The sequence below is a fragment of the Pagrus major genome, chromosome 7 (genome assembly GCF_040436345.1).
Source record: "Pagrus major chromosome 7, Pma_NU_1.0".
In the NCBI taxonomy this organism is placed as follows: domain Eukaryota; kingdom Metazoa; phylum Chordata; class Actinopteri; order Spariformes; family Sparidae; genus Pagrus; species Pagrus major.
Window position 1 is genome coordinate 30,833,957 of NC_133221.1, and position 16,694 is coordinate 30,850,650.

The window sequence follows — 16,694 nt, forward strand, 5'->3', positions numbered from 1 at the left end:
CAAAATGATGGTCTAAATTATAATGTAACAGAAAATGGAAATACTCAAAAAGAGTATGAGTACCTGTAAAGTTGAAGTACTTGTACTTCAAGTACTTGAGTAGATTAATACAAAATAACCGATGAGCAATGTGCATTTTGTTATACTCTGTTAGAACCTACAGAAGTTTGTCGAGGCAGGAAACAGTGTATTTCTCATATTATTTCAATAAGACTTGATGACTCAATAGTACACAATAATTATCACTTCAGACTTTCAAAGTAAAAGTAGTTTTAGTAAGATAAGTTAGCATTCTTCTGATCCCTACTCAAGCATATCCATCAGCAGAATCTCAGATGTCATCTACCAACCTATAAGTCATATATACATATATGAGTGTATAAAAGCCAGACTTGTGAGCTAATTGGCTTTAACCATGGCCACTCTGGACTCATGAAGAGTTTGAGAGATACTATAGGGACTAATCCATTTCAAAATGCAGCTCTCACGCTTGCTGTCTAAAGAGATCAAGGCCTATGTGTGAGCTAAAGCTAAGGGCTAAGCCAGTATCTGCAGTTTTCATGGGGGGCAGGCTGCAGAGAGGAGGTGAGGAAAGAGGTGAAACACTAAGCATGCAAGTACAGCCGGGGCCCCTGAGGGCCGAGGAGGAATATTTAACTAGACCTGCTCTTGAAAAAGTTTTGACACTGTGCTTCTATCATCATCCATAGCCACTCTTTTTTCTTCCTCTTCTTCTCCTCCTTCCTCTCCTCCTCCTTCTCCATCTCCCCATCCTTGACTTCAAAGGCCATTTATGCAAAAACTGGTGGAGTTTTCCTGTGCTCGCTCTGTCCTCCCTGGAGGCACATGCTCTTTTTTTTCAGAACATATCTAAAATTTCATTTTGTCAGAAAAAAAAAGAAAAAACACATGGTCCTCGTCTCTTTGTCAGTTGCACACTTGTTACCAGCTGTCTCAGTGTGACTAGTATTGTATTCACCTTTTGAGTCTGTGTGTGTGTCAACATGGCAAAATGTGCCAAGAGACACCCTTTAGAGCAGGAACTGCCATAGAAGTTGTGTTGAGTACTTTGTTTATGTGTCCGTCTGTCTGTCTGTCTGTCTGTGGACAGATTTTGTCAACAAAATAGCATCACAACTGTGCAAGATGCAGTCATGAAAGTTGAGATCAAAATTAAGGCTGAGCTGAAAGATGGGTGTGGTCTGACCCATGAGCTCTGAGTATTAATGTAATAATGTAGTAATGGCACCTGAGTAGGGATGTAATGGTAAAGATATTGGTCCCGTATTGCACGGTACAGACATCAGGGTTCGGTGCATCAGTTCGGTACACACTCCAACCCAGTAAGTGGCAGTAATGCATCTGAAAGGCGAAATTACAGAAACAAAAGCAAAACAAGACCACACAATAAAGCAAGATGAAGAAGAAGACAGTGTAACTGACTACACACTATGGCGAGTACTGACGCTGTAGCAAGACGACCCCCCTGATTCTTTGAATTCAGCTGTTAGGGAAATTCTGGAGAGAATAGAGAACCAGTTGAGGATAGTGTGACAGCGCTGTTCAACAGTGGTATGTGAGTCTAAATCAACCGACATGCTAACACATGTGTCTTATGCTTGCAAACAAAAAGATTTTTTTTCAAACTTTGTACTGAAATAGAGAATTGCAACTTCAGTGTGACATCTTGTTGAAAAAAAATATGAGAACGAGTCACCTTTATTGTGGAAGCATTGTAAATGACACTGCATCATGGATCATTTTTACTGTGTAAGAGCCCTCTTACAGACACTTGAACTTTTTGGGCTGATGGTGAGATGTGCCTCGTGATATATTTTCTTGTCTTTGCTTTGTTAGTTGTCATGTTTGGTGTCGATTAATCGTCTGCTTTACGTTTACGAGTCCTGTCACAAACTTGTCCATCTTTGCTAGCAGTAGAGAACCACGCCTCATTCCTTTAGCCTCTGGGCTCCCCCACTTAGGGAATCACTGTGCTAACGCGTATTAGACATCATCACCCAGATGTTTCAATCACTGGAGCCAGGCAAAAATAAAGTCCAACTGCTCCCCACTGTTCATAAGCAGCCTCTAGATGTTAAAACAGAAAGAGCCAAAGACATTACTGAAGCAACTGGCGTTTACTTCTCATTCCATTTGCTGCCTCATTATCTGGGGTTGTCAATTGATTTAAGCTGTTCACATCAGCCAGTCACATCTATCCATTGGTATAGTGACACACCTTCACTGTTAGCCTATGATGATGCTGCTGTCTTTTTAATTATGATGCCTCTCTGCCTTTAGTTAATTCATGCTGCTGTTTTGTGCGCCACCTCACCATCACCGCCCAGTCTTTGTAGATTCATTAGCTTCATCATCGCCTCACCCCTCCAGTCTTACCCCCAGATTCTGTCGGGCCCGTCACAGCCGTCTTCAAGGTTCTAGACAATGCTTGTGTTTCTACCGGCCTCGGCGTGTTTTAGCAGCATCCCAGCTCTATGCTCTGCTCCGCAGAGAATACTTGCAGAGTCTATTTTTGATGAACGTGGACTGCAGCCACGTCAATCTCAGCAGAGAAGATCCAGCCAGACAGGAAGTCAGACAGCAGAATGGCATAGTGCATCTTGTCAAATTTCAAAATAAAACTATGAACTATAAATATGTAAACGCAATCTGAGCAAGTCAACAACATCAGGCAGGCATGACGCTCCACTTCTGAATAGCTCTCAGTGGGATATGAAGTTGTGTGGAGGACGGAACAAAACAGCATCGCACACAGCAGGTAACAGAGACGTGCCCAGTGGAATCAAGGGGTTAGCAGAGCCATCTGTCACCACCAACACCAGTGTCTGGACCCAATGGGAAGATTGTTTTTTTCCTTGCTGCTAATCTCCCTGTAGAGTCTTAGCACCAAAGACTTTCTGACAAGACTCAATTATCGCATCATCTGCTGTAATTAACATCTTCTTTACTTCATTAACTCTCCTGATTAAAGTATCAATACTTTTCACTGAGAAAAACACACAAAAAGAGGATGCTCTGAAAAGATCCCCCTCCTGATTGGACTTACCAGAGTCAATACTTTGACTATGACTCCTCATGGTGTCAACTCTGTAAACATCTGTTACACAGACAAATCTTGAAAAGGTTTTAGTGGGGCATGGTTGTGTCCTTCTTTTAAAATGTTTAACTGGCACACAGACATGGACAAGTTACAGTCAGTCTGTGTGTGTGCATTAAAGAGGCACTAAGCTAAACTTCTACACACCCTCTGTACATAGTTTCATTTCACTTGTCAAATTGTGTGAAACAGACACCACTATGCAGTGAATAAATACATCATTCCTATTTCCTATTTTCTGCCTGATTAGGGCTATGATGTATGCTTCACTTAGACAGATAACCATATATATTGTCAGGTGTCTTGCATTTTAAATCAAATCGAAGAATCGCTGTATAGGCAAGGCAAGTTTATTTGTATAGCACAATTCAGACACAAGGCAACTCAAAGTGTTTCACAGGGGCATAAAAGTTACATTAATATAAGTTAAAAATTGTACTTAAAATACATTAAAAACAAATAGGAAGACATCAAGAAACAAAACATTAAAACAAGTTAAGAAATAGGAAAGTAAGCTTAAATAGAAGACTAGAAAATAAAAGTCACAGTGCAGTTCACAGCCTTGACATTGCTTCAGTGAAAAGCAGTAGCAAACAGAAAGCTGTTCAGCCTCCATTTAAGAGGTGAACCAGGAGGTGAGGTATACTATTGTTATTGTGGGCAATGTATCGTTATTGTATTGTATCGTGAATTACTCTGTGATTCCCACCTCTGTGTACCAGCCAGAAGTGAAATTACAAAATAAAAATCAATCGAGACTTCATCATCTTCTAAAAGTCCCATTAATGTCTGTCTGCTGGTGGTTTGCACTGTGGTGATTAAAGACTGTAGGTGACGCAGCGTACCATCCTTTTTATTCAGCGCTGCATCATTGGTCTCCAGTCCCTCTCTTTGTATCCGTGTGTCTCCCTCCCTCCTCCTGCTCTCTTTCTGTCTGTGCAGCTGCAACCCTCACAGCTCTAATCCCCTCTTCTCTCCCCTGTGTGCTGGAACGCCATCCAACTATTTAACCACAGCCCTGAAACAAACCAACATCTGTTTGGAGGCCGGCCCAGACCCGGCCACTGCCGTCCTGCTGCGAACACACCAGCCGCCGCCAGCTTAACCCCTTGCTTCCCAGACGAGATGCAGGCTCGCCAGGCCAGCAACTTACTCAGCCAACAAGAGAATTGTGTGTTCGCTTGCAGACAGTATAGGTGGGCCTGCTTCCAAATCGTTTTTAAGATTCAGTGTCTGCGATTTAAAAGTGGTAATTTGAGATTGATTTTGTCTCCGTCTTTGGTGCTAAACGCTCATTGCTGTTTCTGTACTCTACTCCCCGGGGAGAACTTGCTAATCAAACTGTGATTGCTTACTGTGACATCTGATTAATTGAGATTTTCTTACTGCTCGTGCCAGCTACACAATTCTTCTTACTATACAACAAAGAGAGACATTTGCCATTTCTGGTGTAGCAGTGAACATTTACTTACTATGCATTTGGTTGCTATTCGTCACATCAATATATTACCCTTGCATGTTTAAGGCTTCATTGTGGCTTTAAGAGGAGCTGAAACAAGTACCTGATTAACTGACTCTTCAACAGAAAATCAGTTGCCATCTGCTTTGATAATAGTTCAGTCTTCAAGGAAAAATGCCAAACATTTGCTGGTTCCAGGTTCTCAAATGAGTATTTGCTGTTTGTAAATTATATGGACAAAATAAAGAATGTGATTTGAATGCACCTGATGGCCAGAATTTCAGCTGCAGAGAAAACCAGACTTTATTTGGCTTATGGCCTTTATTTATAATTTTCTCCTGTTTTAACATTTGTATTTTATTATATTGAAGTTAGAAGCCTACCCGTTTTCTGATCAGCATCCATTTTAATTAGTTGCTTAAGGAACAGTTCACCCAAAAATGCAAATTCAGTCATTATCTACTCATCCCTTTGCTGCTTAAAAAGGTGGGTGAAGTTTTGTAGTCCACAAAACATTTCTGAAGTAGATAGAGACTTGTTATAAAACCTAAAAAAAAAGCCTCGTCAGGCGTAATCAAAGTCTCTGGAAGCCTCCAGACCCCAAATGGATTTGAAAAGACACTGAAAAGATCTCTACTGCAGTCTGTAACACATGTTTGAATCCCATTAATTTTGCCAACTCTATATATGTGAGGTCACTACAGTGGCTGTGATGCAGCATGTAATCCTCAAAGCGTTTAGTAACTGAAGTCATCAAATGAATGTAAAAGTACAATATTTGCCTTCTTAATGTAGTGAGTTTAGTAGCAGAAAAGGAAAATACTCAAGTAAAGCACAAGTATCTCAAAATTGTACTCTTTTTCTGTACTTGAGTAAATATACATTCCATGTACATTCCATCGCTACTGAAGACACAGTGACCCTCAACGTTGAACAACAACAATTCTCTCCTTATTTTCCTACTATAACTGTGCATCAGAGGGAGATCACATACACTTGTGTTTCAGGGAATATCTCAAAGGTAAAATTCCACATTCAGATGGAAACAGTTACATACACTCAAGGGCCAGTATGTGTGTACAGGGAAGTATAAAAAGCCTGTGTGTGCAGAGCTGGAGGTATACAAGGGTGACTGGAAGATTTTTTCTTCCTTTTTTTTGTTGGCTGTGCAGTCATGAGCAGTAAACTTGTGCTTGGCGGTCTTCTACAAATGTTTATGGAGATATAAAAGGAAACACATTGAGAAACTAATAATACACACAAAATTGCAGTGTATGCATACATGTTGGGGTGGAGGGTGTTGTATGGGGGGTCTGAAATAGAAATGGCCAAAATTAAAGCTCAAAGAAGGGTTCCTGGACATCGATCGATTTAACATAGTCTGGTATAGTCCATTTTTTTCAATAGGGATTTCTCCTGTGATATTTCCTTGGTCTCAGTTTGGGAGTACGCCACTGGATTCTGCTATGTAGTTTACAGTATATTGCAACATACAGTAACATAACACAACATCTAATCAGAGGTGTAACATTTTGGGAAATACATCGGCTGTCTTTCAGACAGTGTTAAATGTGTGTCAATGTTATGCCTTAATTACAGAGCTCAGGAGTCAGGGCGTGGTTAGTACGGTGGCCCTGAGGGTCAAAACACAATGTCAGAAAACACAAACATTTGGAAACATAAAAAAAAAACAGGACATTACTGAAATGTTTTCTGAAACATTGTTGTGTTAGCCTAGCTTAGCATTAAGGCTGGAAGCAGGAGGAAACAGCTAGCCTCGCTCTGTCCTAAGGTTAAACTGTAGCTTCAAACACCTTAAGATCACTTATTGAAATTTCTGAAAGTGAATAAGAATAGTATTCCCAAAAGGTTGGACTATACATTTAAAAAAGGGATTGAGAGCTGCATAGCAGCTACAAGGCAAATGTATGAAAACTAATTCAAAACAGAGAAGAGGACAAGAGCTTTGGTGAAAGCTGGAAAATAGAAGCAATGAAAAGAAGTGGTGCATATAATAAACCAAATGGTTTCAGCATGGCTTTTTTGTCAGAGAGGGCCACAAGGCGAGCTCGGTTTTGTTTCCCGGTACCCAGTAGATACTGTACTGTAGGTTACAGAAATACTATTTCAGTAGCCTACTCCTTTGCTCTGAAGACCCACTTATTATTCCTTTGTTCCCATGGTCTTGTTTTCTTCCACCATACTTACAGGTAAGTACCAGTAAGAACCGGTGAGTATTTTATTGCTACCTGATTCACACAACAGAATCACGCTGTTGCGTGCTTTTCTATTAAATGTTACCAAACTTGTTTTTTTCATGACCAAGAAAAAGTTAATCTGTGATGTCAAACCAGCTTGATTTGACAAAAGAGTGAATTAATAATCACAACAAATCTTGATCTTGATCTCATGATCAGAGAATTACTATCTACTAAGAAAAGCTTCTGTCCTGTCCAGACTGTGATCATGATTTTACAAAAAATACAAAAATGTAATATATTTAAAGGCCACCCTATTTTTGCCGACATATGTATAACTCTTACAGTATGATACAAGCTATAATGCATTGACAGAATCTACAGTGTCCTGTTAACACCTGGTGATGGAGGCAGTTGTAAGGGTCCGGACATACCAACCCATCAACATATCTGTCATGACGAGGTCTGAATGTTGCATCGCCTTTTGTCACCTATTATCTTGGCTTAAAGACTGCACTTGAACAAAACACAAAGACGATGACTAGCTTGTACGTTCTGCCACTGCATGAGAGGAAATAACTCTCCATACCACCAGGTGGTGGCAATCTGAATTAGTCATTTAAAAGGGAAACCGCAAGGCTCACCCAAAGATTCCACTGGATGCATGTCCGCTGCGTTCCGGCTCCGGTACGGTTTTGCTCCGTCATCCATCATCCGGCAACCCCCACTGGCTGCATTTTGAGTCCGCCACGACGCAGCACCGCCGAACAGCTGGAGTTACGAGACAGAGGAGTTCCCGCGATAATTACATAATCACACGCGGCCGCAGTTATAGGTATGTGTGTTATAGGTAAACACAACAACACGAAGTGGTCCCAACTGAAGGATTAGAAGAAGTGCTTGTATTTGCCTCTTTATTGAGGTTTTTGTGCTGACATCAACAGGGAGTGTTTTATTTTGAAAATTAGCTGGATGTCATGTTGTTGTTTTGTGTCTGACTTCCTGTTTACTCTGCGCTGAGTTTGGCTGAATTGTTGCGCCGTGCTCCAGCATCCGCCAGAAATGGAAGTTCTGCGTATCTGCTCCGGAGGGCTGTGGACTGTCAGAGCTGGGACGGAACAGATACGCAGCGCAGCGGAGTCAGTGGAAGTTAACACATAGACTAGAATGAAACCTATCAGCACCGCTGCCGTGATGGAGCAGAGCCGGACCGGACACGTATCTGGTGGAATCGAGGGGTCAGGATTGTAGATACACAAACTGTTGCAGTGAGCATAAAGCAGCGTTTTCACACCACTCTTGCCTATATAGCCACTTCTAACTGAGAAAATGTCTGATAAAAGATTCAAAAGTAAAGTTAATTCATATTCTTCAGAAGTTAACTTAATTCATTGGTCTGAGTTAATTTTGCAAAAATACATTTATAATGTGTACACAGCCAACTATTTACATACAGTATTTATGTTAAGAGAATTATTTACATGTGAAAATATTACTTTTGCATATTTACAAGCAGTTACAATAACCTGTTGAATCTGCCTCTCTGATTTCCCTACATTTACCTTAGTTCAAGTCCTACTAGCTCCTGATTGGTTAGTTCAGTGACATGTGAGTGAGAGCCGGAAGTGTTGTTGTTCTGAAGCACTGCTGTAAAGCATTGCTGAAGATGTTGTTCGTCTCCATCCTTCTGTCTCTTTTTATCAAGAGTAGCCCAGTCACCACCGACGAACCCTCATGTGACAAAAGGTTGCAAATGCACTTGTGAAGAGCGGGAAGCAAAAGAGGAGACAGTGCACGAGCGTTATCACAATACTGGGATTTACAACATGCTGAACAATATGTGTGTACAATAGCATGTTCATCAGGGGAAACATCTTTTCTCTATCCATCTCTATATTAAAATATAATATATATATAATATATAATATAAACACACAAAGCTAAAACCAATAGTTCCACCTCGTGACAAGACAATGTTACCAGTAGAAATAAGAAACAAGAAGACCCAGGTTGTGATGAACAGAATTTTCCTTTAACTGGGTATCAGTAAACATTAAAACAGTAAGTATTTTTGGCTGGATGGCCAGATGGATGAATATTATACTGAATATTATTACTATTATTATTTTACTTTTAGTATTATTACTACTAATATCTCAGTTAGTAAAGCTGTTATGTAAAGTAAAGCTGGTATGGAGATTATTTTTGAAATGGTGTTTTAAAAAAATACCTGCGTACGTATGGACATGACCCTGTTCTCACAAAACAACACTCAGGCTGGATTTTCCTGCTATCCAAGGGTCATGAAAAATAACACTGATAAAATTAACAAAGTATTGTCACGAGGAATACAGAAGAGGAGAGAAGAGACTTTTCACAGTTATCTGTTAAAGCAGATTCAGTTCCAGGTCTTTGCAGTGGACACCTTCAGGCTAAAGCACTGCATACAGCTACTGTACACATACACCCACACCCACACACACACACTAGTGGCCCAACCAGTTTGTGAATGGGGTTCAAGTTCACAGATAAACAGAGAGGGAGTTGTTAAGGTGGTATGCAGCTATGAGCTTTCTCTCCCTGACAGACTTCAAACCGGGGTCAGCTGAGGGACAAGGGAGGGGTCTCAGCACCCATCGCTGCAGCACCCGCAGGACAAGCCCAATACTGAAGGTGCTGCATATTCCACTCACTCTCTCGGTGACAGGCTGAGGAAGTCTTTCCATGCTTATTCATGGGACTTTTTTTTTTTTTTTTACCAATGGTGGTGCTGGCTCACTGCCTTCAAAATGACATTTATGGAACCAGCCCTTAAAGGAACTGTCTAACATTTGTAGAAATACATTTATTAGCTGTCCAGCCCAGAGTTTTAGGAGAAGTTTGGGTGACTTTGCAACAAAAAAAGACAGAATTTCAAAATAATTAGTGTGATCCCTTGATTCATTTGCAGATTCTTTGACATGCAAATGTTTGCTGTTGGCTAATGGTGAACCATTGTGTTAGCACTGACCCTTGAGGTAATGGACAGAACCAGACAGTCCAAAATGGCGGAAGTTACATATAATTATCATTAGCCAGGTCTTCCCATTACATTTTTTATAATGCTCTTCTGCTGCATGAGAATCCACAACCATAGCCACCACCTGACCGCAAGTAGTCACTACATCGTCCAAGCTTCCAGCAACTTACTGTAACAAAATGCATCTATTCTTTTTGCCTTTAAACATGAAGGACATGGCACTGACACTGGCACCTTTCAAAACCATTACTAATCACTAATGGTGAAATAAGATCTCAGATCTAAGTTACTCGAATAAGCAACTCATCTTCTTCCTCAGCACATATTTCCTGAGGTGTCCCCCAAGGTTCCATTGGGCCACATTATTCAAAAACATATCTTCTCACTGTTATGTGGATGACTCACAGATCTACCTCCACCTAGAAGCTACATTGAACACGTGACATACGTATGTGGACCGTTTGCGGAGCAGGTGCTGCAACACTACACCTCCACTGTAGTCAAACTGTAGAAACTAGCTACATCAGGTCGAAGAGCACTGCGTAAGTGGTGTGTACGAGTCATGGAGATCCGCTAGGACAGTCTTCTATTTATACTTTTATGTGAGGTGCGGCCTTTTTATACAGAAATACAGCGTCTATATTTGTTAAGCTAAACTACCAGTATATAGAAAATGACTCTAGCTGGCTTCCACTTTTGGGTTTTTATGATCCTGTAAGCATTAAACGTCTGGAGGTTGCTTAGTAACTTACTATAGTCTGTAGATATTGACTTGCCCGTATTACACAAAATGCGAAAAACTGAAGACACAATCCCAAAAACCGAAGCTCTCCGTCTGGTTTGGCCTGTGACTCACATAACCCTATACTGTACGTTCACATGTTACGTATTCAATGTAGCCAGGATGTTAAAGGTAGCTGGATTGCTGCAAACTTTTTTCAGCTCAATGAGAATAGTTAGAGTTATTTTCTTTTGACCACAGCATTTGACATTATTATAACACTATTTCTCCTCATTTTAGTACATTGGCAGACTGATTTGCTCACTGTCTCTCCATTTGCTTTAGTCCAAGATTGACTGAGTAATGTGACCTATAAACTGATTTAGTTTTCCACGCAGGTAACTGTTTCTGTTGTCACGGCAGTATCTGCAGAACTAGTTAGCACCTTGAACATTAAAGCCATTGTCTTAAAGTAACTCTCATGCTTTATATTAAACATTTAGTAAAATACTAAATATTCAATGCAGAGATCAAAGTTTCATTTTTTGCGGTGGAGGCTATATGATACTGCTTCCCTCAGCAGAATTTGTAGCAACTCAGTAGTGATTTAGTGTCTAAATTCAGGCTAGAACACTTTTTACAATCACTTCAGATCATCTTTGAGAATGGAAATAAAAGCTGATCTCACTGTATTATACAAAACTCATTTTTCAGACTGATACTCAAGAATGTGTGCAGGTATGTGTCTGCGTATGCACTGTGCATGTATGTGTGTGTGTGTGTGTGAAGGGAAATGGCAGAGTTGCTTTTATTTGAACTCAGTGTGAATTCCCCTGACACAAGGCACTTCAGTCCAAATACAACTGAGCTCAAACTGTCAAACATACACACATAGGTATTAACTGCGGTCTACTGTACAGTGTGTGTGTGTGTGTGTGTGTGTGTGTGTGTGTGTTGTCGGGAGTTCTAAGGTGTGATAACACCCTTTGAACAGCAACGATTGAGACTATATTGTTACAATAACAGTGCCGGCACAGATACACTTTTACAGTGCTTTTCTCTCTCTCACTCTTGGTGAGTGTGTGTGTGTGTGTGTGTGTGTGTGTGTGTGTGTGTGTGTGTGTGTGTGTGTGTGTGTGTGTGCACGAGCAGTGAGGAATGTTAACAGTGTCCAGATGTGGGGAGGTGAGAGAGGGATGCACGCCGCTTAATCATGACTCACTGGAATTTGACACAGACCCACCATTTCCATTCAAAGTTCTGTCATTTCCACACTGTGTTCAAAGTGTCAGCTGCTGTAGAGTGAGTCTGAACACCACTACAGCCTGCTGCAACACCCAGAGAGCACAACTAAACAAACAAGAACCGGTGCAGGACAGGCTCTGTGTCAAGCATAGAGTTCCAGCTGCTTTTTTCCAGGTGAATGAGAGCAAATATGCTGAGATCATCTCTGACTTCTATGTAAAATATAATGTTATTTGTACTACCTTACATGCTATGTGTGTGTTTTGTGCCTCTACAAGATACAACTGCTACTGTAAACTGTACTGTAGATATCATGTTACAATATTACTTTGGTCTGAAAGTCACCCATACAAATAGTACTTGAGTAAAACATTATATGTATATATAATGTTTTCACCACCTGTATTTAACTAAGCAAAAGAGCCTTCCATTGGATAATTACTGTAGTGATTAATTTGTTTCAGCTGGCAACAAGTTATTTAAGCTTCTCATTTCTGTAACAACGATGTCAGAAGACATATCCTGTGGTCCTGGAAAGATGTTACTCTGTTTCAGAAGGGTCAAATTATTGGCCTGCATCAAGCAAAGAAAACAACTAGGGAGATAGTGGTGAACCATCATCTTCCAGGAAGAAATGTGGTTGGAAAAAAATCTTGAATGATCGTGATCGGAGCTCACTTAAACGTTTGGTGAAATCAAAATCATAGAAAATCAACAGCAGAACTCATGGTTATGTTTAGTAGTGAAAGTAAGAACATTTCCACTCGCACAATGTGAAGAGAACCCAAGGGATTGGGACTAAACAGCTGTGTAGCCTTTAGAAAACCACTTACCAGTGAGGCTGACTACCTGAATATACTGAATGACCAGGCTTTTCCATCAGTGGATTTTTTCTTCACCCTGATGGCACGGGCATATTCCAAGATGAAGAAGAGTGGTTCAGGCAGCATATGAGACATCATTTTCACACATGGATTGGCCGCCAGAGTCCAGACCTTAACCCCACTGAGAATCTTTGGGATGTGCTGGAGAAGACTTTACACAGCGGCCCGACTCTCCCATCATCAATACAAGATCCTGGCCAAAAATTAATGCAACTCTGGACGGAAATAATTGTTGTGACACAAGTACAATATTTGCCTCCAAAATCTGGTGGAGTGGAAGTGTAAAGTAGCAGAAAATGGAAATACAGCATTTATACTCTCTTGCCAGCACCGTTTTGGAAAGTCTGATCAAAATCTTATTGAAATTCAGTTCTGGACTATCTCCGGGTATTATTTATGAACATGAGGGGGTTAATAATAATAATAATGATAATAATAATAATAAGATGAGGAGGTCAGGGGGCTACTGAGACTTATGGCAAACAGCCACACCTGCTGAGCAGGTGCTGACATGACAAATGAATATACTGGAGCTTGTGTTCTACAGCAAGTGTCCACTAATCACATAGTGCAAGGATCAGTGGGATCTGACCAGCATACATGAAATGTAATACAAATAATGCATGTGACACAAAGTTGAAATTAGGTCAGCGCTGTTAAGAGAAGCTGATTAAATTAAGTAATAAAAGAATTCCTTAATCTTTGCCAAATTCAGCAGTCATATATGGACAAGAGCCAGTTCACATTTGGTTTCCCGCCCAACACAGGGCAGGGCAAAGTTCAGCTGGGCACTGGGTCTTCATTAATCCAAGATGATGATTTTTAAAACTGCAATTGCATGCACAAAGTTTTTGCATTACCTTGATGATTTTGTGCTGTTTTTTTTTTTTTTTATGTGAAACTAATGTTAAAATAGTGAAAGTTAATGTACATAAGTAAATGAAACCGTTTTGCTGCATGTAATACAGATGTCTAAAATGTAGGACTTGGTTTAGATTTAAACATTAACTGTAGGTCCCTTTGTTTTGAGGATAAGATTTATGATTCATGATGGCAGAAAACTGAAGGTCTCCTTGGCACAGAAAGGTCAACATGGGCTCATCAAACATTAGCACTATACACAAGAACACTGAACACCATCAGACACTGACAGCACTGCTGTTCTGCTGCTGGTGACTCACAGCAGTTTGATGTTCTCCTAAAGCAAAATTCAATTTAATTTTCTGTGGGAGGTTTTGTGGTCCGTCTCTCCATGTGTCTCAAAGGGAAAATCCCCCCTTGGAGGAATTTATACTAACTTGATGGTAATGGAGAGTTTTGTCATGAGTTGTGAGCACGCACATATCTCTCACAAAGCTCCAAACAAGAAAGCTGAGACCTTCTTCATGGCCTCAGGAGGGGACTAGGGCTGCAGTGACAGTACCCAGGTTGACTTTATTACAATATGAATGCACTTTGTTGCAAACACAATACATCACTGTCATCCTCTTATTCAGTGTCTACAGACTATCTTATCAGAAGCTTAATGCCTGGTACTTATGTACTGACTTGCAAATGTAAGAACTAGGATTGGGCTCCAAAACCTGTTCTGTTTGGATCAGGTTCCTATTTGGCAAAAAAAAAGAGAAAAAAGAAAGAAACCAAAATGCTACTATGTCACCAGGCTCCAACACTGATTTTTTTCTCCTTCTTTTTTTATTTGCAAGACTAATCAGCAATGTTAGAGGGCTTTTCAGTTCAAGCCAGTGTGCCCTGTTGCTTTCACTGTCTGAAAACCATGAACCATCACAAGTGGTAGATGATATCAGCTCCATCTAAGTAATATTCACCGTGTAAGTAACTCTAGGACAAAATAAAACTTGTGGCTGTTGTCTGGTTAAAATGCCCAGTGACTGCACTCTTGTGACTTGTCTTCACAGAGGAGATCTAGCTGATCTCATTGCAATAATGTTTGAAGTTTGAACCTTGCAGTTGTTTTGCTGTGCTCTAAAAGGCATTGAACACGCAATGCATGCAGCCTCTACACTTCCAGTGTAATCACTGAAACTGGCAACACCAGGTGTGAGAGCAGCACGTACAGCATGTAAGTGGTGAGTACTGTATGAGGCAGGAAGATCAACCGCAATGTGTGCAGGCCTTTTATACAGGAATGTGTCAGTACAATATCTTGTTGAATTTAAAGCAAAAAAAGACAACTTTTTCCAATTCCATACTCACACACAGTGGTATGACTGGTGGTGTAGCTGTCGCAAGACAGTGTTAGCAACATGGCTACCGCTAATGGCCTGGCTACTGTCCTAAGCAGGGCTCACCAAAATGGTGCCTATGCGCCCACAGCAAGCATATGCCTGAAGGGCACCTTAAATCTCCCAATAAAAGTGACCTATTAAATGTACAACAGTGTTTCCCACAGAACTGAAGAAGCCTCTTGAGAGGATGAGTTGTAAAAAGTCTTCAAGAAACTGAGAGATGTCCAGTTGCCTACGATAAAGCACTTAGAATTTCCCACACATATACGCTACTTGGGCGGGCCAAAGTATATTTAATGACCCATTTTAGTATTCTACTACTAATTTTTTTTAAATCCGTCTGAGAAAACAACGGCATCCACAGTCAATTAATGAGTCGACAATCTGCCCTCGCTCCTTCCCCTCCGTCTACTGTCAATCACACATGCTCAGAGAGACAGATGCTCTCTGCTCTCCTCTTACATCCCTCCTTTAAATGCACTGATTGTGATGTGACCTCTCCTATTTAATGTAGGTCTACTTATGCAGTTACTTTGTACAAACTTGTAAGTGCACCTGGTTGTTGCCAGAAAATTGGTAAAAGAAAAGGGGACTTAAAAGCATAGTCTGTAGGAACTGGTGTCATCTGGCATTGAGAATGCAGATCGTAACCAACTGAATACTTCTCGCCTCACCCTCTCCTGTGGTGGCCGCGAAAAATGCAAAGACCACAAGAGGCCCTGTAGGAACATGGCAGTGCTACATGGCAGCCTCCTTAGGATAGGACCGCTAGTAAATAAATAAATGATGTGATATGATGTATAATAACATTTATATGATTTATTTGGGGGTATGTTATATATGATATTTTATGAAGTGGTTCCATTTGTAATCTTGAAAGGACTGTTTTGTGTGGAGCTGAATTATCAAATAAAGGTTTGCTTGTTATGGCTCATAGTTTCTGAGCTGGTTGTCTGTGAGTGTTTCCTCAAACAGCCCTCATAGGTTCTGAGAAGAAACTGTTGTTCCCCATCTTAATGTCCCACATGAGTACAACTTTGATTAGAAACATGCTTTTGGCACCACAGACTCACCAATGGAAGGGGGAAGAGCAAGGGAAGAGGGTTGTGTTGGAGGAAAGCTAATGGAGTGCCAGAAATAAAAATGGGTTCATCTTCTGAGGAGTATGAATTGTTTTTTGATATTGTTTGTTTACAAGTACAACTTTTGGCCTCCAGTGCGAATGATACTAGAAGAACGGTCATGAGGATAACCAAACATTTGGTTTAAAAAAGTATTTTCCACTGTAGGTTTCATGGTGATGAGGCCCGTAGTCATGTTGAGATTTATCATCTGGCTAAAACCATTGGACATACTGACACTGAATTTATTTCTCATCATAAAACCCTTGTCAGAGAAGATTTTGTAACATTTGGAATGAAATCAATTAATACTGAATCAAAACAAGAACTATGGGTGCGCTTGTGAAGTTTGTTTGTTCTGAGCTTTTGCACAGAATTCAACTTCAGTGAACTTTCACACAGTGACTTAGACTTTCAAATGGATAAAGCTATAATATGAACTTCCCCATCTCATTTTTTATATCCTTACATTGCTGGAGTATAAAGGGATTCATTATGGTTCGCTTTAAATGAACAGTGTTAATTTTTGCTTATTATTTGTTATTAACTAGCTACACAGCAAGGAGTCACTATGTCGCCCACCTTCTCGCAGCATATATTTTGCTGGAGGTGTATATACATTTTGCTTTGCCAAACACTCTATAAGAGTGATGACCATTAGAATACAGAGCTATTTACAA